The 21,323-nt window shown below is 50.1% G+C and overlaps 1 protein-coding gene across 9 annotated transcripts in view; it reads left to right on the forward strand.

Moving 5' to 3' along the window:
- Positions 1 to 21,323, forward strand: part of PTPRE (protein tyrosine phosphatase receptor type E) — a 180,553-nt gene that overhangs the window by 49,922 nt on the left and 109,308 nt on the right. For 8 of the 9 annotated variants that reach the window (XM_043925325.1, XM_043925327.1, XM_043925328.1 and 5 more), the window contains one exon: positions 20,675 to 20,697. The gene's annotated coding sequence lies outside the window, so the exon portion shown is untranslated. Of the gene's footprint in view, positions 1 to 19,776; positions 19,800 to 20,674; positions 20,698 to 21,323 lie in introns of those variants that run through there. The other variant, XM_043925329.1, reaches the window with a different exon arrangement.

The following is a 21,323-nucleotide window of genomic DNA, read 5'->3' on the forward strand; positions in this document are numbered from 1 at the left end:
AGGCTGAAGGAGGCAAGCACTGGAGAAATGGGGTCCGTGGAAGACAGCCACTGAGATGGCAGTTAGGCCCCATCCTGCCCCAGGCATGTCGAAGTGCAGATAACCCAGATACCCAAGTCCACCTCCTGCCCCAGGAGGACTGGGGCCAGCAGATGCCGCCAAGGCCGGAGGTGTGGGCCCTTTCTCCACACGATGGTTGCATGAGATGTCTGGAATACTCTCTCCTACCACCCTCCCATCTGATTAACTCCCACGCCTCCTTTCAGCTCTCAGCCAAAGTCGCTTCCTACAGGAAGGCTTCCCTGACTACTAGCCTGGGTCAGGTTGCATCCTCTCAAAGAACTGTTTGCTGATATAAACACATGATTCCTGTCTGTCTTCCCCACCACCCTGTGAACTGCCTGAGAGCCAGAGGTGCCTCTGTGTTGGCCCATCGATGCTGTGTTGGTATCTTCAGTTGTTGTTCAGTGGACCAGTTGTGCCCAACTCTTTGTGACCCCATGGTCTGCAGCGCGCCAGGCTCCCCTGTCCTTCACCATCTCCCAGAGTTTACTCAAACTCATGTCCATCGAGTCAGTGATGCCGTCCAACCATCTCATCCTCTGTTGTCCCCTTCTCCTCCTGCCTTCAATCTTTCCCAGCATCACGGTCTTTTCTGATGAGTCGGCTCTTTGCATCAGGTGGCAAAGTATTGGAGCTTCAGCTTCAGCATCAGTCCTTCCAATGAATATTCAGGACTGATCTCCTTTAGGACTGGTTGGTTGGATCTCCTTGCAGTCCAAGGGACTCTCCAGAGTCATCTCCAGCACCGCAGTTGGAAAGCATCAATTCTTTGGTGCTCAGCCTTCTTTTTGGTCCAGCTCTCACATGTGTACATGACTACTGGAGAAACCATAGCTTTGGCTATACGTACCATTGTTGGCAAAGAGCCCAGCACGTAGAAAAGCTTTCGTCCATGAGAGCACTTTGTCTTTGATGACTAAGGAAGAGTCTTCTTGGCGTCGCTTGTGTGACAAAGTGGAGTTGACAAGTCCAGAGTGGGCGAGGGAAGCGTTTCCAACCCTGGAGGGGTCTCCTCCTGCCTCTCCGGGAGGAGCAGTGTGTGTGCCTGTGTGTGTCTGTGTGTCTGCATATGCGTGTGTCTGTGTGTGGGGAGGTCTGTGCATGTGTGTGCCTGTGTGTGTCTGTGTGTGTGTCAGTGTATGTGTCTGTGTTTGTATGTGTGGGTGTGTCTGTGTGGGTGTGTCTGTGTGTCTGTATATGTGTGTGTGTATGTATGTGTGTTGGTCTGTGTATATGTGTGTGTCTGTGTATTTCTGTGCGTGTCTGTGTGTGTGTCTGTGTCTGTACAGGTGTCTCTGTGTGTGTCTGTCTGTGTGTGTATGTATGTATGTGTGTTTGTGTGTATGTCTGTGGGTGTGTCTGTGTGTATCTGTGTGTGTGTGTATGTGTGCGTCTGTGTCTGTATATATGTGGGGTCTGTGTATGTTTGTGTCTGTGTGTCTATATATGTGTGTATGTGCGTGCCTGTGTGTATGTGTGGGGAGGGGTCTGTGTATGTGTGTAACTGTGTGTCTGTCTATCTGTGTGTGTATGTATGTGACTGTGTGTGTGTATGTGTGTCTGTGTGTGTATGTGTGTGTGTGCGTCTGTGTGTGTGTGTGTGTGTCTGTGTGTGTGGGGGGGGTCTGTGTATGTTTGTGTCTGTGTGTCTATATATGTGGGTATGTGTGTGACTGTGTGTGTATGTGTGTGACTGTGTGTGTGTATGTGTATCTGTATGTGTCTGTGCATGTGTGTATGTGTGCATCTATGTGTGTAACTGTGTGTGTGTGTGTCTGTGTGTGTGTGTATGTGTGTGTCTGTGGGTCTGTGTATGTGTGTGGCTGTGTGTGTATGTATGTGACTGTGTGTGTGTATGTGTATCTGTGTGTGTCTGTGTGTGTGTGCGTGTGTGGGGGTCTGTGTATGTTTGTGTGTGTCTGTGTGTGTCTGTGTGTACGTGTGGGGAGGGGTCTGTGTATGTGTGTAACTCTGTGTCTGTGTGTGTGTCTGTGTGCGTCTGTGTTTGTATGTGTGTGTGTGTCTCTGTGTGTGCATGTCAGAGTGTGTGTGTGCAGAAGCTGCTGGACTGGGGTGCTCTCCAGCAGTCTGAGACCACAGCGCGTGGTCTCCTTCTGGGAAAGCCTGGATCCTGGGCACTGGCTTCTCTGCAAGAGGAAGGAAGGGGTATCTGCTCCCAGCCGAGGGTCTCTGACCCCCATGCCCAAGCTGCCTTGCCCTCTGTGCCGAAGTGGAAAGGTGTTTTCTCTCTCTTGGAGGAGAAACCAGTTCCCCTACCTTCCATCTCTCTTACTACTCATCCTTTGGTTGAGGGGATCAGTCTTATTTTCTTAAAGCAAGAACCAGGGTTAGCATCGGGCCCAGGTTTTAAGCCTTCCTCCTTGTGTTGTCCAACCTCTTTCCTGTCCAGACCACTCCTTGCAAAGCTAATTGCATTTGAAGTTGAACCCAGTGTAATTGCAGTTCATTGCCTACTCCTGGCTGCCAGGGTATCCTTTCCCTTTTTTAAATTTAAACTTTTAAGAATCTGTTTTCATAGATGGTAAGTCTAGCCACCTATAAGGATTAGTGAAGTTCTTCATTCCGTTTTTTCAGCCCAAGTCTAACAGTAAACAGTTCTCAATTTTAAGGGAAAGATTTACTTCTTTATTGCTAAACCCAAGTGCCTCAGCAACCAATCTCCTATTCCAAGGGTGCTCACGTTACATGGCATTCCATCCCGTGAAGACTCAAGTTGGTAACATCCGGGAATATTATTTTGGGGACTGCAACTCTGTGCAAGTAATGATTTAAAAAACATGCCCCCAAAGCACTGTCCTAATGAATGCCATCAAGAGTTTCATTTTCAAGAAGCACTCATGGTCAGATGTCTGATTTTCAGAACCCTGGCCCAGCAGCAATCTTGTAGACGTTGGCATTTTTCGGAAAGGCTCTCGGCAGGAAGCTGTGATCTGGGTGAGTGACAGGGACCAGCCAGCCAGGGTTTCATGTATTCTCCCACTGAAATGCCCTGACGCATTTGGGCTTTAAATGACTCTTTTCCCAAATCTCATAACCCTATGAAGATTCTAGACTCTACTTGCAAAATTCCGTCCAAGGTGGATTTCCTTAATAAGTATGTCACTACAATAAGTGAGTTTTACTTCCGAAGAAGCTTCTTCAATTTGAACTTCCATAATGATATTTTTATAATCATCAAATGGCAGGAAATAGATGCTGGCTCCCTTAATTTTATCATTCTAAATGTCACAGGAATGGCAAGGATCTCAAAAAGACAAAAGAAGTGCTTCAATTAGTAATTCCCATGGTAACTAATAGAGGTTGATCTTTTTTCCCCCTTTCTGTGGCTATTTTAAGTACTTAAATTGATTTGCATCCCCGTGGAAATGTGAAAAAAAGCATGGATTGAGTTCGTCCACTCCGCTGGGAGTTTTTCTGTTATAAACCATCTCCTTTCCTTTCTTCCCCAGGTATTTGCAGTAGAAGGTAAGGGACAGACCCCGATCAAAAATGTTTCCATTTACTTACATTAGGAAGAAGCTATGATTTCTTTTCTTTTGCTCTTTGTAAACGTAAACATATAACCAGTTTCCTTTTGTATTCCTCTTACAGTTTATATTAAAACACAAGTATCCATGTATTTTAGCGGCCAGACATTAGATGAAAAAACAAGCATAATTTGAGCTGAGCAGCGGAACTCTCCATCAGATACAGTGAGGCTCAGAGAGCCCAGAAACCTTATCTCTGTCTGGTTCCCGCTGTTCAGACCTTGGCCAGCTCAGGGTCAGGACTGTGTCTGACCCTGTTCACGGGCCGTGAACCTCAGCCCTGATCGCTGAGGTCTCCTCTGTGTCTCACTGGCTCCTTTGCCTGCACTGCCCTCCTCCTGACCTCAGCGCCGAGGTCCCCAGCCCCAAGATGCCTCTGATGGTCGCTGGCCTCCATGCTGGTCCCCACGCTGCATGCAGTACCAGCTCCCACACTCACTGAACAGGGCAATGAGCAGGTGCGCCGGGTCTTCACTCGGCATCCAGGCACCTGAGCGTGTGGACAGGCTTTCGTCCTCATTTTAACATGAGGAGTGGAGCTCAGCAGGCCAGGCGCTGCCTCCTGGTCAGCGGGGTTCACTGTCTCTGGCCAGCATCCGCTCCCCTCTGGACACTCACGTTCTGAGTTAGCATGAGTTCACTCGAATGAACCTTCTAGTTCATGCAAAGGGGTGTGTGTGTTTCTGTTTTAAAGTGGGTCAGGAAACTGAAGGAGAGGGAGGTCTAGGGGAGATGTCTTGGGCATAATGCATCAATAGACATGACAGTCGAAGCACACACACAGGGAGACTTTCGGGAGAAGGTTGTAGTCCTGCTAATGATAGTCTGTACTTATTGAGCTCATGGCCTATGCCAGACCCCATACACAGAGGGTCCAATACAAATGTTCCCGGGCACATTCCACGTTCCCACCCAGTGACCACTCAGTTTCCCAGGGAGTGAGGGATTTTCCAGTAGTCATGTATGGATGTGAGAGTTGGTCTATAAAGAAAGGTGAGCACTGAAGAATTGATGCTTTTGAACTATGGTGTTGGGGAAGACTCTTGAGAGTCCCTTGGACTGCAGGGAGATCCAACCAGTCCATCCTAAAGGAGATCAGTCCTGAATATTTATTGGAAGGACTGATGCTGAAGCTGAAACTCCAGTACTTTGGCCACCTCATGCGAAGAGTTGACTCATTGGAAAAGACCCTGATGCTGGGAAAGATTGAGGGCAGGAGAAGGGGATGACAGAGGATGAGATGGTTGGATGGCATCACCGACTCGATGGACGTGAGTTTGAATAAACTCCAGGAGTTGGTGATGGACAGGGAGGCCTGGTGCTGCAGTCCACAGGGATGCCAAGAGTCAGACACGACTGAGTGACTGAACTGAACTGAACTGAGGGGTTTACAGGCCCCTAGGGCTTTCAGTGTGGGCTTCCCAGGTGGTTCTAGTGGTAAAGAATCTGCCTGCATTGCAGGAGACATAAGAGACGTGGGTTCAATCCCTGTGTCAGGAAGATCCCCTAGAGGAGGAAACGGCAGCCCACTCCAGCAGCCTTGTCTGGGAAATCCCATGGACAGAGGAGCCTGGTGGGCTACAGTCCTCGGGGTCGCAAAAAGTTGGGCACGATCAGGCGACTACGCACATGGGATTTTCAGTGTAGAGCCAGAAACCCCCCGGCAAAGCTGGGCTGGTCGGGCCCCCACCCGCCTCCCCGGAGCAAAGGGGACCCCCCTCATTTTGTAAATGGAAGCCCTCAGGAAGGGGAGGCTAGCTGTCCTGGCTCCTCCCCTGGCAGGAGGAGGCATCCGAATCCAGGTGCTTTGACCAGAGCACCCAGCCAGCCCCTAAGAGGCAATCTTGTCCATCACTGAAGGGTCAGGGTCAAGGTCAAGATCAACATCATAAAGATTTGCGTGCAAGTCGGAGATTCCTATCCCTACAAGTAAACTTACTCACCAAACAGAAAGAGACTCACAGACTGAGAAAACAAACTTCTGTTTGCCGGGAAGAAGGCATAGTCAGAGAGTTTGGAAAGGTCATGTACACACTACACTGCTATATTCAAAGTGGATCACCAGCAAGGAATTACTGTGGGCACATGGAGCTCTGCTCAATCGTATGGAGCAGCCTGGGTGGGAGGGGAGTTGGAGGAGAAGGGATACGTGTATCTGTGTGGCTGAGTCCCTTCACTGTTCACCTGAGACTATCGCGGTGTTGTTAATGGGCTGTACCCCAGTGCAAAATGAAAAGTTTAAAGGTAGAAAAAAAATTAAAACAAGGTAAAAACAAATGCAATAAAAATCAAAAAGTTATTTCAAATAAAGAGCTGGCTTAAAACTGAATATTAAACAAAACTAAGATATGGCATCTAGCCCTATCACTTCATGGCAAATAGAAGGGGAAAAGGTGGAAGTAGTGACAGATTTCCTCTCCTTGGGCTCTAAAATCACTGCAGATGGTGACTGCAGCCCTGAAATCAGAAGGCGTTTGCTTCTTGGCAAGAAAGCTATGACAAACCTAGACAGTGTGTTGAAAAGCAGAGCTATTACTCTACCAACAATGGTCCGTATAGTCAAGGCTATGGTCTTGCCAGTGGTCATGTAAGACTGTGAGGGCTGGACCATAAAGAAGGCAGAATGCCAGAGAATTGGTATCTGCAAACTGCGGTGCTGGAGAAGACTCTTGAGAGTCCCTTGGACTGCAAGGAGATGAAACCAGTCCATCCTGAGGGAAATCAACCCTGAATATTTGTTGGGGGGACTGATGCTGAAGCTGAAACTCCAGTATTTTGGTTATCTGCTGCATAGAGCGACTCACTGGAGAAGCCCCTGATGCTGGGAAAGATTGAGGTCAGAAGGAGAAGAGGGCTTCAGAGGATGAGATGGCATCACTGATGCAATGGACATGAACTTGGGCAAACTCTGGGAGATGGTGAGGAACAGAGAGGCCTGGCGTGCTGCAGTCCACGGGGTTGCAAAGAGTCAGACATGACTGGGGGACGGAACAACAACCCCAATACAAAATAAAAATGTTAAAGTTAGAAATAAAAATAAAAACAAGGTAAAAACAAATACAATAAGATCAAAAGTCATTTCAAATAAAGTTCATGACTAAAGGTAAACAAGCTTGTTCTCTAAGAAATCAGGCTTCTGATGTCAAACAAGCAAATGCCCAGGGCACAGTCAGGCCAGGGGTCCTGTCCGTTACATACTTTAAGTCTCTCGATGCTGAGGGCCATCTGTCCCCCTGTTGAGTGAGGAGCAGACAGAGGGAGAACATTTTTCAGTTGACCGTATTTGCAAATTGGTGTTTTGAGCCACACTCGTTAATTTGTTTGTTTATACAGGGCGAAAAGTAATACTAGCGGTGATCTGAAATAGCAGATCAAATTAAATCATACCTACAGAACTGAACACACAAGCTGGGAGGAATGCATGGAACCTTGCATTTTCAGAGTGAGCCCCCGAGTAACCAGCCTGGCCAGGGGACAGGACAGGCCCTGCCCCACACAAACCTCCCTCCCACTTCCCCCACACCTCACCTTCCAGGGAAACCCCTCTCCCCACTTCTGCTCCTTACCTTCGTTTTCGTTCAATCTGCTTTTGAAGTTTTTATAAACGGAATCAGAGAGCGTGTACCACCTTTCCCCCCCATGTTTTGTGAGCACCCATGATGCGCAAGGCATTGTGCAGATTTTCAGTGAATCTCTGCAGCTTGGCTTCAACTGCATCCCAGTTGGTCCTTACGGAGGCTGGTGTCACTGTGTAGGTCACGGGGTCGTTGTCTTAGCGGCCAGTTCTCACCGGATGACCAGCTGACATGCGGTGTGTGTTGAGGGAAGACGTCACCGCTATGGGAACTGACCCTTTACTGTTCAGCATAACTACGAATCCAGCAGAGTGCTTTGGGTTCAGTGTTGCGGGGAAATCTCCAGGACACTGAAGTCATCTGTGCTCTGGGCTGGAGAAGGCCAGTGGGGATGACGGAGAGTGGCAGCCGCTAGTGAGAGATGGAGGGGGAAGCGGAGGAGCATTGTCCTACGGGGTCACCACCCAGGGCCTGACATCCAGCAAAGGCATGGCCGTCTGGGCGGACCCTGCCTGGCCCTGGGTCTACCCAATAAAGTGCTCACTCATCCTGGCCTCCTCGAGTCCACCTCTTAGGACCAGGGAACTGTGAGTCACAACCCGGGGCCGGAAGCACCCATCATTCCCATCCTGGGGATGGAGTTACCATAGGGGCGTCTTGATGATCTGTGCTCTTTACCTCCGAGAAGTTTCTGGGATGCCGGAGGGACAAGATGCTGCACGGTGTCAGGGTGGCTCATGATTTGGGCAGGTTTGGGTCTGGTGAGTCTGCCTCTTTAACTCCGCTGTTCTACTCTGTGAGCTGGAATAATAACCGGGCGATTGCGAGCGTTCAGTTAAAAATATTTGGTTGGAAGCGCCCTGTACAAGTAGGCATTCCACAAATGCCAGCTCCCTTTCCCTGGAGATAAGACGTGATTGTAATTGTGCCTTAAATTCAGTCCTAAGCTTCCTGGCTGACATGGCAAAAAGGAAAACACAATGGCTTGTATTGTTGCAATACGATTAAAAGAACGTCCTAGTTTTTCAGGAAACATCAACACTTTCCTGGTGCTGCATTCTGTGAGGACTTTATTTTGAAAGCCTGAGTCATTCAGTTGATGGCGTTTGCAACAATGATTCCCCCTGCCCGCCTTTCCCGCTTCCAGAAGCTGGAGAAATCTTTTTTCTATCTCTGCAGCATGGATTAATCCCTTAATTTAAAAAATACTGACCTGAGGATGTTGTACAGAATTAAGGATGGAAAGCTAATACCTTGGCATAGGATTTAGTAAATTCTGTTTTTGTTTTTTTTCATTTCTTTCACCTTCTCTTTCTAGTGGAATCTCATAAGGATAGCATAAATGAAAGGTTATATAGTCTGGAGGAACAAGAGGAGCCTGGGTTTCACCCACTGCTCTTGAGCCTTCCAGGGTCGCTGTGCGGGTGAAGGAGGTGACATCCATACCCACGCCCGGTGGTCTCTTGGCTTCGGCATCTGTAAAGAAGCCGATTGTGCTGGGATCTGTAGAATCTGGTTGGTCAGGTCCAGAGTGAGCGGCTGCCACGGTCCTCAGCGTTCATGGACCTGCTGGTGCCTACAGAGGGCTCTGCTGCCCAGGCTCAAGGGCACCGGATCCAGGGTCAGGAGCCTTGCAGAAGGAAGCATGGGTGTCTCCCCTCCTCTGCCTGCAAACAGGAGAATTCATTTGCCCAAATCATTGTGGTTGAGTTCTTTGTTTTATTTCTTTTCCCTAGAGCAACTTACGCACACAACACACAGACAGAATGGTGGGTAACCAAGGGGTTTCCCTGGCCCACAGTGGCCTGGGAGACTCTGGACCTGGAGAATCAGAGGTGAGGGGCTGGGACAGGTCGGGGCCATTGCACTGTGAGGGTCCTGGGGACTCTGTCCTCCCAGGGCCTTCAGGAGCCAACCTGCTGCCTGGCACAGAGTGCTCCCTAGATCTCAAAGCCCGCCAAGCCAGGGAAGGGCAGCGGCAGGAGGGGGCAGGGTGGAGCCTCTCACTGTAACCGCAGCTTTGCAGGTGAAAGGTCTGCATTCACAGAATTGGTTGGAATCAGAGCTACGGGACTGGGGCACCCTCCACCCGCCTAGGACCAGCTGACCCATCCTCCCTCGTTGCTGCCTGGAGTCGGGCGAGGGGGATGGATGGGAGGATCTTCCCTCACCGCTATTGACAGCTCATCTGTGCACTTTTCTGTGTGGCCCAAAGCACGTCATCAAATGCGTCAACATAGTAGAGTGCTTGTGTGTGTGTGTGCTCAGTCATGTCTGATTCATTGGGACCCTGTGGACTATAGCCCACCAGGCTCCTGTGTCCACGGAATTTTCCAGGCAGGAATACTGGAGTAGGTTGCTATTTCTTACTCCAGAACAACATAGTAGGCATTCAAGAAATAATCTACTGGTCAACTGATTACATGTTACAGCCACAGATGGAAATATTCTACAGTCTCCTATTTTTTTCTAAATTATTATTCTAAACTCTGAAGCTTGAAAATGTTGACAATTTTTTTCAGTAATCCTACCGCATACAAAGTTCACAAAGGGATTCTAGATTTTCCATTACAGCTGCATTCATAAATGAAATAACTTGATACTTCCCTCCCCATTGGAGATTTTAGGTGGATAGTATTCCTACTCAAGTCATTTGCCAGCCGTGTCCGACTCTTTGAGACCCCATGGACTGTAGCCCTCCTGGCTCCTCTGTCCATGGGATTCTCCAGGCAGGAATACTGGAGTGGGTTGCCATGCCCTCCTCCAGGGGATCTTCCTGACCCAGCGATCGAACCCATGTCTCTGTCATTGCAGGCAGATTCTTAAACATTTGAGCTAACCTGGGAAGCCCCATGGGAGAAAGATCATTTCATTTTAGTTATGAACGGTTAGTCATTTTAAAAATAACCCATTCCCCAGGTGAAATTTATCCAGGGCCAGTAGTTGGATAGATCGGCTTCTATGTCATTAAAGTTAGTTAACACGGGGACTTCCCTGGTGGTCCAGTGGCTAAGATTCCATGCTTCTAACGCGGGGGTGGGAGTTCAACCCCTGGTCAGGGAACTAAATCCCACACGCTGCAACTAAGACCCAGAGCAGCCAAATAAATAAATTTTTAATGTACGTGAAATAAAAGTAGGTGACGCAGCAAAGTCACCTGGGGCCGTTACCCTGAATCGTGTGTCCTGTCCTAACACACGGCGGCACAGTCCCCTGTGCCCTTTGTCACACGCAGAGGCCCTGCCTCTGTGTCACATGGAACTGAAGAGTTAGGGAGGGTCTCTGTTGTTGTTGTTAGGGAGGGTCTTAATGTGACCTGTGATGTGAGCTCCGTTCCTCGTGAGCACCGCACCCCGATGCACATGGCGGTCACAGAGGCTGGCACGTTTGCACAGAGGGTCACCCACACGTGCACAGCCCGCTGAGTCCGCTGCACAGGCGGGGTCCGGCGCCAGGCGAAGGATGAGGCCACTTTGGGAACACGGCTCTTACGGTAACAGACTTGGGTGGAGAGCGAGGTTTGTCCCGACGCTGAGGGATGTCACCCAGTCCCAGCGCATTGTTTCCTCCTTGGTCACGCGGTAGGCTGGCCGAGGTCTTCAGTCTAAGGGGAGGCTTCAGGGAGAAGCTGCCTGCCCGGGGCTGGACACACAGCGATGCTGCATGTACACCGGCCCATGCGTGGCGGCCCCAGCCTTGCTGGCTCACCGTCACGGCGATTTCAGTTTCTCGGACAGAAAAGACCCCCTGGGAAGGCAGGTCCCGTCCAGTCCTGACCTGAGTGTGTCTGTCTCGCGAGGTGGTTCTCAGAGGCTCCCGGGAGCCTGTGGTTTCCCGTTTAAAAAGGGAAGGAGATTTGTTAGCAACTTGGCAGCCCTAGAGTGAGACCCCCAGCTTTCTGTTGGCCAAAGATGTGGGCAGGAGGGTGGGCACTTGCTGAGGCCAGTCAGGGACACCTCCTGGGGTGGCCAGGGGATGGAGGGAGGGTCTGTTTGATTCCCTTAGGTCCTGCCACGCTCAGGCCTGGCCTTGAACTCTGCACAGCTTCTGCAAATCCCACTCCCAGAGCCTTTGCCTTTTCAGAGACCAGCTCTGTGTTGATCATGCAGAGCTGAATTTGCTCCCAAATCACTGACCTGAGTTCCTAACCCGAGGGTAGGCGGGCATTGGGCTCCTTGGCTGCAATGCATCAGGTTGACGGTGATTTTTAAGGAAGCAAGTGGCTTGTGGCTGAGGAGGCGTCTCTGGACAGCTGGGCCAGGACCCCTTCCTCAGCCGTGGCCCTGGGGGCCACTCCTTGCACACGGCCCATCTCCCAGAAAGTGATTCTTGGCCCCGGGGAATCGAAGCACCAGGATTCCTGAACATTCGGGGGTCTTACTGCCCTAGGCTGGGGAGCATGAATCCGGCTGGGTAGGTCTCAGACTTGACTTCTTTCTGACCTTGTCACCTCTCCCAGCTGGCTTCCAGGTCGTCGTGCGGATTAGAGGGGCCCCTGCAGTGAGTGTGTCCAGCCTTGAGGCTGAAGGGACATCAGTGCCCCTCTGACCGCTGTGTGCGGCGTGGCCCCAGCCCACCGCCACCCCCCAGGGGGCCAGCAGGGACCCTCCCCCTGTCCTGCGCTGCCCCTTACCTGGACCTCCCCGCTCACTTGCACAGTTTACAAGCTCCTTCTCACAATGCTGTAGACCTCAGGTCTTCCTCTGAGGCCATTCGTGACCTCCTGCCCAGAGGCCGTGGACGGACAGGGAGGATGAGAGGCCTGCCCGAGGTCGCCTAGCCGGGAAGGTCACCCCGCCTCCGGTGGCCACGGGGGCAGGGCCTGACTTGGGGCTCAAAGGCGCTGCTTCTCCCTTCTTCCCTCGGACTCGGACCACAGGGCAGACCACCGGCCACGTGGGAGGCAGGGAGGGCCTTGGGGTCCGCATTCCATTTCCTGCTTCTGACATCACGACGTTTACTCCGGTGCCCAGGACGATACAGATTGCCTGTGGAAGCAGCTCGGATTCATTCATTGGAAGATGATTCCCTGAGCTGTAAAGAAAGAAAACCATTTTCCTGGAGGATGATGGGTGCGCTGCCTCCCTGAGGAAGAGGAGGGCTGACCTTTCTAGGTAGACAAAACAGAATGCCTGTCAAACATGACACGTCTGTGGCAGTATATTGTTGCCGGATGCGAGGCTGCATATTTGTGTCATAATGCCGTTTTTGTTTGCAGATGAATGCCACAGTGTTCTTAACGTGTGTAGGAGGGATTCATCACAAGTTCACAGGACTTCTGTGGTGGGCCGGGGGGAAAATCGAGGCTTGTCCTCAGCGACAATGCACATGGAGCCTGGAGACGTTTTTGTTAGAAGCTCAGCGATGGATGAATTCCCGCAAAGCTCACCTTTCATCATGAACTCGCTGTCAGATGAAGACATTGAGATTTTCCTCTTTAAGACAACACAGTGAATATGGGAGATCTTCCCTTTCCCCGTGTTATTTTAAAGCCAGCCTCTTCTCTGTGCATTTTCCACAAATTCTTAATAATATAGCTAGTTTAGATGGTTCAGATCAGTCAGTTAAAGAGAGGGGAAGTGTTTCAGGGGTCTGGGGAAAAATAACTGGTTGATTCGTAGACCTTTCAGTTGTCTGGTTTACAGATTTTCAAAGCCTTTCTTGAAAATACCTAACGAACTTCTCTGCTCTGGGTACCATGTTCCTGAAAGGGGATTGTGCCTTTTCCAAAGAGGTGTTCTCTCTTTCTTTTGATGTGGATGTCTGTTTTCAGCCTCTCGGGGACATTCTCTGTGTGTCTACAGGATTTGCACACACATCACTCCCTGGCGACTCTGAGACGAGCACCCCACCTCCAGGAGTGGCGAACCGTCTATACGGGCGCCCGAGTCCAAGGTCACCTTGATTTCTTCCTCCCTTGCTTTCCTCTTCACATACATTCCCCAAGGCTGGCGGGCTCTGCCCCCTGGGTCTGTAACTAGTCCCCTCCCCCAGCTCCATCCCCACTGCCACTGACCTCCGGAGTACCTCTCCACCCCTCACCTGGCCCATCAGGGACCCGCAGTCCACGCTCAGCTCACCCCCGCCTTTGTCCTCCCTGCAGCCACCACAGTGACCTCGGAGGAGAGCAGAAAGGGACTCCAGGCTGGCAGACTTCTGCAGTCCACCCGTGGCTTCAGCCCAAATCCAAACCAATGCCTCTGCGGCTTCCCAGGCCCTGTCTGCCTCACGTTCCAGATCCTTCTCAGTGACTCGGGTATCTGCGGAGTTCAGTCCTGGGTCCTGTATGGGGTTCATCTCTCAGTTATCAGCCCAGCACAGTAGGGATGTGTATCCTTATTTTGCAGGGGAGGAAACTAAGGCTTAAAAAGGGGAAGCGACTTGTTCCGAGGTCAAAGCCAGGATTCAAATGATTTGCTACTTTTAGAATGCTCCGCGAGCTGCCCAGCTTCCTAGCCTCTGTTTGTGTCATCTGCCTGCGAATCTCATCCTCAAGAAAGATACCTGACTTCAGCCCATGTGGCTTACGGCTGCTACTGTCATCTCAGAACTCTTGGACCCCCCAGATCAGACCCTGCTCACCCCAGCATTTCAGTGATCTGTTAATCAGCCTGTCTCTGGACTCCTTTAGAGTAAACACCTGGAGCTTCCATCCACATACTTTAAATCTCTAAATCCTCCGTGCTTGGCATGACCCTAGCATATAAGTAAACACTTAATGAACAGTCACGTCTGGTTTAAAGCACTTACTCATTCTTCCAACCAGTATTTTCCGAATTTCTGGTTTGTGCATAGAACTGTGTATGTAACGAAGAAGTTCGAGTTAGAGATAAAGGTTTTCTGTTCAGAAAGCAGCGAACTCGCCACAGACCTTGGATTTGGGGTGAGTGTCTGCATCCTGCTTTTGTCAGCTGTGAACTGTAGACTGTGCCCACCCATGTCACAGGGCAGCCGAGACGGCAGCCAGGGTGGCCGTCTCTCCATCCAGTGTCTCGTCCATCACGTTGCTGTGAATGTGGGGCTGGAGAAAGAAGAAAACAGACAGAGGGTGAAGCAGAGAACAGCTTCGTGTCCCTGGGGCGGGAGGAAGGAGACCGAGGTAGCCTGATGGCTTGGATGAGAGGCCAGGGCTTCAGCACCCCCTGGCAAGTGTAGGGGAGATGGGAGCTTTCTGGGTCGGGGAACAGCGTGAGGAAAGGGACGGTGTGGGGAGACCTTGGGGTGTCTGGAGGGCCATAAAACACAGTTTCTCTGGGGAAGAGGCCTCTAGAAATTTCCACCCTGGACAATGTTGAGAGAAGCACGTTGTGGCTTTTGGAGGAGGAAGCCAAAGGGGGAGCTTGGCGTTAGAAGAAGGAGGCTTTAGAAGGAGGACATAGACCCCCCAAGTTGGAGAGTGTCCGGGTACCACTTCTGTGGCCTCTCCACATCCTGAGATTCTTCCCCGGGAACTTCAGGCTCTGTGAAGCAATCCAAGGCGGGTGTTTCCCAACACATTTGGCTCTTCTTACTGATGCCAATCTGACGGGCAGAAGCGCTGTTGCCTTTATCATTAACAATACTTATTACTATGTAATAATAAAATCGCATCTCTCTTTTTGTTGTAAACCACTATATGTATTGGGATCTATTTTCAGAGTCCATTATGTTCCGTTGATGTATTTCTTTCTTTTTTTAAAAAAAACTTTTTCTTTTGTATTGGGATGTAGCCGGTTAACAATGATGTGAGTTTCAGGTGAGCAGTGAAGGGACTCAGCCATGCATATATATGCCCATTCTCCCCCAGACACATCTCTTACTACAAACCAGGTGGCACATTTTCCTTGCCCCTTTGCCAATTGTATATGATTGCTGGTAACTGACATTTTAAATAATAGCAACAATTGATATTTTTAAGTTAAGAAGCGCATGGTAAGTTTCCTTTCATCCTGGGTCCGCAGGAATAACGATCCTCCTGAACAGTGACTTAATGCAGTGGCCCAGCCCTTGAAGAACACTGCTCTGCCCTGGGCGTCTGCACCTTGCCGCCGTTTACCGTGGAGGGTGGGGTGATCACACACAGTCAGCGGCCGGCTCACAGGCCTCGAGCCACCTGGTGAGAAGTAAGGGCGTTTCAAACTGACTCTCCAAGAAATAACACCTCCAAACGCGGATTCCCTACTTAAATATTAGAGAGAAATCATTTTCTCTGAGCTTCGCTGAACGTTCATTAGACCAAGAGAAACATCTCTTCGATCATGGCCTAGACAGACGTGAAAGAGTGGAAACCGGAAGCTATTTGTACTTCTGAAAGTGGAGTCTTGGGCTTACTAATTTGCATAGTTTCCTCATCCAAAGAGGGGACCCCCAACTGTGGGGTAATTAGAGATATGTGCGTTTGGGGGGTGAGGGATTGTGCTTCAGAAAACACTCTTGGAAAGCAGGCATGGATCTTCTGAGCAGCTGCCCTTGGATAATTGTTAAAAGTTGCCAAATATTTAGAAGGCCAGCTTGTCCGTCATAGAGTGACAGAACAGGAGCTTGAGAAAATGGATTTTTTTTCAGCCTTGGCAGCGTTGGTTTAGGGACCCTCCCCCTTCTGCAGGATGGGCAGAAGAAGAGTCTACCAAACTGCTCATCGTTCAGGGAGGTTACCTCCCCTGTTCAGCCGCAACTTCCAGCCTTCCTTTCGTGCATTAGAAAATACAGAAACTCACAGCTTTGCTGATGCCGGGAAGGTAAACAAGGAAGCTGTGAGACTCGGCAGAGTTATGAGGTCAGCAAGGATCTGAGGCGGATGATTCAGAGGCGGCTCTCTACTCTCCCATCCGAATCAGCACCAGGAAGCAGGGTGAGCTGTGCCCTGGACACCATGCTGAAGCAGCGATGGGTCATTTCGGGGGTTTCCTCCATTTCCACAGCCCTTGATGGATGCGATGGGGTCTCAGTTGCTCTCCCAATTGTAGGGATCTTCCCGTGGGACCACATCCACGTTAACAGTCCTGGTCGTGGTGCTGGAGTGTCCCGTGACTGGAAGTGAATGCCACTTGGTGATCTTCCAGGGGCTGTGAGCAACGCTTCAGGGCAAGGTGGTGTTCTGGGGGACACAGAGCCCGAGAGAACGTGCTAGGATGGAGGCACGCCACTCTAAGGTCTGATCATTCCTGAAAGGTGACCCCAAGGCCAGAGTTTATGGTATTGAATCGCCTGTGTTAGATTTTTATTTGTGTGCCCTTGTTTCATAAAATTTTAACCCATCACTAAGCGTTCACATTTTAGATACCCTGTACATATAGAAATACTTATATACATACTTAAACGTAAAATGCAAATGTGCATCCAAAATTTTTTTAGAATGCCACCGCCGATTTAAAAGAAAAACTTGTCAATACACCCTCAGCAACATGCAGTCTAACCACTGGAATGTGTACGATGATTCAGGCCCAGGGAAAGGACCTCTCACTTCTGTCTGAGCTTGGAAAGGCTGCCCAGCTCAGAGCTTGACAACTCAGAATAATCTTAACGTTTGCCTTAAATGGAGCAGTCCCGATGGATTGATTCTTCATGGTGCCGTTTTCCTTCCTTCTGAGCAGGGTCTGGGTGCACAGTGACATCACTGGGTCTTTCCATATCTTGTGAGCGATCGGGACCAGCCCTGTGGCCGGGTCACTCCCCAGAGGAGTTCCTCCCGCCTGCCCTTGGCTGCCCTCCCGCCTCCCTTGGTGGACTTCCCCTGTTCCACAGCCTCGCTCAGCGCAGCCTCTTTCCCAGGCTTCTAGCTGGCCACATACCCCTGCCTCTGCTCTCTGAAGCCGAGCGGCTGGCCATGTCCATCCTGGGGACAGACTTCCACACATCTGTGGCCAGAAGCCCAGGCTTCTGTGAGCCCAGCCTCTCCCATAGAACTGCTTTTCCCCACAGGAAGTGTGTGGCCAGCCTGGGCGTTTCTAGATCTTTCCGGCCCTTAGACCGCAGTGAAGTCCCTTCTAGAGTTAGAAGAGGCTTTAAGGAATTCTCCAGTATCCATGTCACCCTGGACAAAAAGTCTTCTGCGGGCCGTCCTCCTGGCAGGCGTGCCCCAGACACTAGGCATGTAAGGAAAAGACAGGTGGTCCCTGGGGAAGTGACAACTTCCCTGGAGGGTGGGGGGGGATGAGAAAGGAAAACACAAGCAAACCAGAGGAAGCCACGGTGTAGGCTGCCTTCCCCTGGGCGGCCAGCCAAGAGTGGTCCCAGTGCCTCTGGGTTAGCAGCCTTTGCTTCCCTGCTCTGGGTGACACGGGTCAGAGAGCTCGCCGAGCCTCAGTCTTCCCATCCTTAAAATGGGACTCCTCTTGCCTCTTGCGATTGACCGTTGGCTCTGGGTGAGACACCACAAACGCAGCAAGGGGCTCAATGGACCCAGTGAAACGGCAGCGTCTCTCCTTTCCTGTTTTGGAGGACCATGCTGTTCCGGGAGGACCAGGAGCCAGCCGCGGCCCTGTGCCCTGTAAGCTCCCCAGGGACAACCCCCTTCCGAGAGGAGTGGGTTTGTCCATGGAGACCAGCTTCCCCTTCCCTCACTTTATAACGAGCTTATTTCACCTTTTCAGATCTTGGCCCACTGTGACAGTAGCCATCTGCACAAGGGTCTTGGGCTAAAGGAAGTGTTTGTGTGATGAAAGCTGACTTCAGAGGATATTCTGGTTGCTGGGGTTTTTTGCTCTAATTCTGTCCTTCAGAGAAGCTGGTAGTTGTGGTTTCAAGCGAGCATGTGTGAGCCCTGAGCCAATGTAATGTGTGATATCTCTGTAGAGCCCACTGTCTCGTGTATTTTTGCTTTGTTTAAAAAAAAAATCACTTCAAAGTTTAATTCAAAATGATTAATAATCGGGCTCGTTTAGGATGTAGTCCATCGTACTTTCTCATTTACTTAAACATCCGTTGACAGCATGACCACCTGGTTCTACGCCCAACCGGTCTTTTGGTCTTGTGGTTGTTAGTTTGGTTTGATTCAAGGCTGCGGGCCTGCTTCTCCACATCTTGGGGTTTCGTTTTACGCTAAGATGATTCAGCGTTGTGTAGAAAGAGACTTGTGAGCATTTCTACGAATCCTCCTGATATATTAAGGGTACCTGGGACCCCTGGCCTCTCCCCATACTTGGCCCCAGACAGAGACCAGAAGTCACTCTTTCTAGCATCTTCCCAAGATCTTTTGAGGGATTGGAAGAAGTGGACTCTTGTAATAAGTTATTTCTATTAAAAAATGACTTCTGTACCCCCCAATGATTCCCCCTCACCCAACACTCAGTACCCACTTGTCTTCCCCCTGGTGTACTTGTGTGATCCTGGGCTCCTTTGCACTCTAGGAACTCTGTGACTTTAAAAAGATTGGGTTACACAGTACGTTGGCTACACAACAGATTGGGTCTCCTTTGCTTCTTTGTAAATTTGTAGAATTTTCTATGTACGTGATCTTGTCATCTGAGCATAAACTCCTATTTTTCCTTTCCAATTTCTATGTATTTTTTTTTCTTGCCTTATCACACTGATTGGGAATTCCGAGACAATATTAAATGTGAGTGAGAGAGTGGACACCCTTGCCTCTGTCTCAGTATTAGGGGGGAGCATTCAGTCTTCCATCATTACAGATAAGTAGATGTAAGATCGGGCTTCCCAGGTGGCGCAGTGGTGAAGAATCTGCCTGCCAATGCAGGAGATGCAAGAGACGCAGGTCAGATAGCCCCTGGAGTGGGAAATAGCAATCCCAGTCTGCTCCGGTATTCTTGCCAGGAAAGTTCCATGGACAGAGGGGCCTGATGGGCTACAGTCCTTGGGGTCGCAGAAGAGTGGGACTCAATTGAGCAACTCATTACACACACACATATGCATACACAGATGCAAGATTCCTCAATATTAGAATTATTTCTTCTGATGCTTTGGCTTCAAACCTACTTCCCAGGTCAACTTTTCAATTAGTGCAACAACTTGTTATCAATGTAGTTGGTTTAACATATCTAGCCTGGCCGTGACTACGAGAAGTAGTCTATTTTGGTGGAAAACACCGTGTACTGCATTTGCTGTAAAAAGGAGTCTCATCAAAGCTTGATTCCACCTTCCATCAGGGCAGAAAGGTGATGAGAACAGGGTGAGGTCTCCAGCCATTGGGAGGTTCAGGCTCCCAGCCCTGGCATGAGGCTGCCTGACTGGCCACTCACACGAGATCCTAGAACATGGTCATGTTGTTGGGCTGAGCAGAATGGATAAACAGAAGGTGGTCCGTCCACATAATGGAACGGTATCCTTCCATAGAAAGGAGTCAGAACAGTACAGGCCATGGCATGGATGAAAGCAGCCAGTTGCTCTTGGACCCCGTTTATATGAATTTTCCAGAATTGGCAAATCCATATCAGAAAATAGATGAGTGGTTACCTGGGGCCAATGGGTGGGGAGAGGGTGGGCTGGGGGAATTAAGAGCTAATGGGTAGGGGGTTTCCTTTGGGATGGTGAAGTGGGCTCCGAGTAGCTGGTGAGGACGGTGGTGAGACTGTGACTGAGCCGCGTGGGTGCGTGCGGGGATTTACTGGGACTTCTCGGGTGCTGTGTGCGTGCGCACTTGCCCAGTCGTGTCCGACTCTTTGCGACCCCATGGACGGTAGTTCGCCAGGCTCCTCTGTCCATGGGATTCTCTAGGCAAGAATACTGGAGTGGGTTGCCACTTTCTCCTCCAGGGGATCTTCCCGACCCAGGGATCAAACCCACATCTGCATCTCCTGCATTGGCAGGTGGATTCTTCACCACTGCGCCACCTGGGAAGCCTGTGATTGTGCTAAATGCCACTGAATTGTATATTTTAATCGGGTGGACTTTATGGGATGTAAATGATATCTCAGTAGAGTTGTTGGATACCAAAAGAGCATGAGAGCTAGATGGATGGTGAGTAAGCTGGATACTGACTGAGCTGGAAAACTGGGTGCAGGGAGGTGTCCCCTGCGGGTTTGAAGAGGCTGTCTGTGGAGAGACGGGCTGATGGGGTGGCTCGGGAGGAAGGGACACTGCGGGTCACAGATGGAGCCCTCGGGGGCCAGAGGCCAGCACTTCAGATCCAGGGTGCCCCCGCCCCCTGGTCAACCGTCAGTGGGCAACCAGAGACCACAGGAGCGCTCAGGGCAGGACGCTCTTGAAGGCTGGTATTTGTGGGGGAAAGTGTTATTATTATCGGGATTAAAAGGTGTCAGTGTGTGTGTGTTAGTTCATCAGTCGTGTCCGACTCTCTGCGACCCAGTGCACTAGCCCGCCAGGCTCCTCCGTCCGTGGGATTCTGCAGGCAAGAATACTGGAGTGGCTTGCCATTTCCTTCTCCAGGAGATCTTCCTGACCCAGGAATTGAACCCAGGTCTCCTGAAGGTCCCAAACCATGAGGGGAAAATGAGCACATTCAACTAGTGCTGTAGAGAAAGCAGTGGCAAAAAAGAGCACTTTTTTAAGCCAGAAAACTGACCCTCTCTTTTTTTTCTCTTTCTTTTTCAGACTATAGCCCTCGTTTTCCCTTGGTGAGTACAAAACTTTTCAAAAATTATCTCTGGCGTGTAGTTAACTAGTGGAAAAAAAAATGTGTTGGCTTTCATTGTTAGAGAAGCATTATCTTCTAGAGAAAGGAGGCCATGTGGTCAGCATGTTATATTTGAATTTTATGCCTTAACTGGCTTGAGCAGGCCCATATCACACTTTTGGTTACATACATACATACATTTTGGTGTTTTTGAATCTGGCTCAGCTGCTCAGAACCCTGAAACGCATTGTTGAGAACACAGTGTCCACACGCTTTCCCTCACTGACTTGTCCTCTCTCTGAAAAGGGCCTCGTCTTATCTCAGCGGCACACATTCGGGGACTGTTGGGAGCACAGGGTACATAATTGCTTTGATGGTAATTGCTTCTTAAATTGATCTGCTGTGGGGAAAACTGCTGAAAAGGAGCTTTTCTGGATTGCACTTTTAGTAAAAAAAAAAAAAACGGTGTTGGCATTCCATCAGTTTTTGCCTTTTGGGGCAATATTCTATAGCCTCCAGGTCCTGGTACTTAGGAAAAGAAATACCATCGCCTTTTATGTGTTTACTTAACCAACTTATGTGGTCAAGTTTCCTAAGGAGATTGAGGGAAGGCCATCTAAGAGCTTT

Source organism: Cervus elaphus, chromosome 15 (assembly GCF_910594005.1).
Source record: "Cervus elaphus chromosome 15, mCerEla1.1, whole genome shotgun sequence".
NCBI lineage: Eukaryota > Metazoa > Chordata > Mammalia > Artiodactyla > Cervidae > Cervus > Cervus elaphus.